This window comes from Apostichopus japonicus, chromosome 16 (genome assembly GCF_037975245.1).
Source record: "Apostichopus japonicus isolate 1M-3 chromosome 16, ASM3797524v1, whole genome shotgun sequence".
NCBI classification, from domain to species: domain Eukaryota; kingdom Metazoa; phylum Echinodermata; class Holothuroidea; order Aspidochirotida; family Stichopodidae; genus Apostichopus; species Apostichopus japonicus.
In genome coordinates, this window is record NC_092576.1 from 28,253,132 (window position 1) to 28,256,206 (window position 3,075).

Here is a 3,075-nt window from a genome sequence, read left to right on the forward strand (position 1 = left end):
CGCCCACAAGCTCGTCGGACGAATCGCAAAAGCGTTAAAATGGAGGCGAAAACAAATCCTTTTTGGGCTAATACTAAATTATTTTAGTACGCAAACAATAATTTAGTTCCAGTTTAGTCGAAGAGACAGTAATTTAGAGAAATGTGAGAAGTAAGCACATTCTCAATGACCATAAACGCGATGCATAAAAGCTCATGAACGTACACGTCACCGTGGAAACAATAACGATGGACTTTCCATGTAGTTCACGTTAGACGTGAACCATATTTTAACTTCACTCTTCCCATGAACATGCAGCTACATGAGAAAGAATGGTTGTTAGAAATGTTCACACATTTGTTAACTCATTTTGTGTAGCAATTCTTCAATTAAAATTAATTAATGGTTAAAAAACTGCCTCAACTTCTGGTCATATTCCGTAAGATTAGTTGTTACTATAGGCCAGTATACAAACTGTGCCGTACGATATCTTGTGAAATATGTCGACATATTGGGTATTTCTTCATTTGTTGTTGCAATTAATCGTGTTTCCAGATTCTCGTCAGTATATGCAATATTAGTCGAATCCACGAAATATAAAGCTTTGAGTGTGTCTCAGTCTCGCTGCCAAAAAGTAAGGCTTCCAGTTACAACTCCACCGGAGCAGATACACAAGCGAACAGAGCAACACGAAAAAAAAGCGCCGATAAATTCCATATACCAGTTTCAAAAGTTAAAACTGGGAAAACTTTCAGCGTTTCAGTACAATATAACATGACGACAATACATAACGTACGTATGTTTTAGTGTGCCTAGTGTCGTGTCGTTGGTTATGCTAAAGAGAACTAAGTCACGCAAAGCCTATTGTGTAACAGTGTTCAACCTCTCTTTTGTAACATGATCTTTTTTCCCTGCACATATGGGGTAAATCACGTCTGAAGATACACAATTGTGTACGTACATTAGAAAAAAGAGGCAATTGTGGCTAATAACTTTAGGCATATATATATAAAAGAATAGGGAAACTACTTTTCGAGGACATCTGCGTAGCTTATATTGCTATGAGTGTTTGCCTGCAGACGGTGGGAAACCCCTTACAAAATTATTCCAAACCTGTGAGGTTTTTCTTCCGTTTGATGAATTAGACATGAAGAAACTTAAATTGACGTTTTCTGAAGTGTTTTTGCTACCTCCTACTACACAATTTGTTGGCATTTCGATAATAATAGTATGACAGAGTGTCATATCGTCCAAGTGTTAGTGCTGAAGTGAACAGCTTGATCGAAAGTTTTCCTCAACCGACTCCGCAAAAGTACGTCACGGGGTGACCTGCAGTCACGTGAGCGCTTATGAATTTTTGCGAAAAGAGCAAAAAAAAAGTGCTAGTTTTTATCAAGTTTTACCGACTCATATCAGAAAAAAATACAATGTGTCATACATCAATGGAAGGGTACACGTATAAAGTTTCAATGTAACATACATTTTTAAGGATTAGAGAATGTCGAAAAACCACCAGCTATGCATTTTAAACATCAAAACATAACTGATGGTCTTTCTTAATCGAGGCCCTCTGTTCCAATTCCAAGATTTAGTTGAGCTTTCAATGCTAAATAGGTGCTCCGAGGTCGGCTAATGTGCTTCCCTGTCCATCGAAGTCCATACCCCTGTAATGTAGATAGTTTCGACTGGGCATAACTCTGACAAAATTGTGAAGATGATTGAAATCAGAGGAAGAAACATTTTTGGTCCGGTTTTGAAAATCCGGATTAGTTCATCTTAGTAACCATGGTTTCTCGAGATTACCTGTAGAAGACTGACTAATATATTTACCGCCGTCTCCAAACCTATCAACAGCTGGGAACCTTCTGCCACAATCTTGTGTTCTTCTCACAGGCTTATATCACTGGGGATTTCTTAAGTAGTTTCCCAAAACAATCGATGTAATTTAATACGTTATCAAACATCATAATGCTTCTCTTTCTTATCTTTTACGTATATTTTTTGGTGCCCAGACATGCTGCTTCAATAAGCTGGAAATCAATCTTATGGAATGATTTCACCTCGTCACCAGCCATGTCATATTCATTTATAATGTTGCATATCAATATGAAAATCTCATTTTCCAGCGGAAGTACATCGTGAGGTTGCTTAGTGCCGACTATTGTTTTTGTTCAGACTGGAGCAGTATGGTCATATTGGAGCGTCGCGTCGATATTACGACGTACAGTAAGAATTATAAGAAGTTGAAAAGAGAAAGCAAAGACGTCTTCTAGAAACGTAATCCTCTTTGAGCTTTTCTCCAGCAAAGTATCACATTTCTGAGGAGGGAAACTAATTTAAGAAAAATTGAGCAACGAATGTTTTAGAAGCGGTTCCGCACGCAACCATAAAGGTATTTCAACTATACCTTTAATCTGATGACTTGTTTCCTTCTATAAATGTTAGGCCCAGTCATCAGATTAAAGGTATAGTTGAAATGGTTTGTGAAAAAAATTACACTATACCTCGTGTGTGGCTCTCCATGTTACAGCTTTAACTCAGTTTGGATTCCAATATCATTTAAAAAACCATTTTATGTGCAAAACTCACAACGAAAGTTTAGACGGTCAGTGCTCCAACCCCACCTCTTAATTGTAGGTTTCACTCTTCTCATGCCGCCAACTTTAACCTCACGATATTTTATTTATTAAGTGTTTCTTCATGTTAGAAATATGGAAGTGCTGGTGGTTGTAGCACATGAGTGATCGAATGCCCCTTTCAATCAGCAGCAGTTATCAAACTGGTTCGATGTTGTCCTCTTGTAACGTAACACTGGTTGTAAATCCATATGTAACATATGCAGAGGGTTGCTCACATTAATTGGTGTTGTGCCCGTATACATTTCAAAATTGGTAAATTATGTATGGGACCAAAACTACTCTCAAGAATAGTTTTCATGGCCACGAGTCTACATTCAACACTTTGGAAACTGAAACTCCAATTGGGCAAAATTTCAACCTTCCTAACCACACTACGTCGGATATGATCATTGAATGTATTGAATTTGTAGGTAACTACCCAATTTATATGGCTTCGTCAGTTTGTACTGTGAATGAA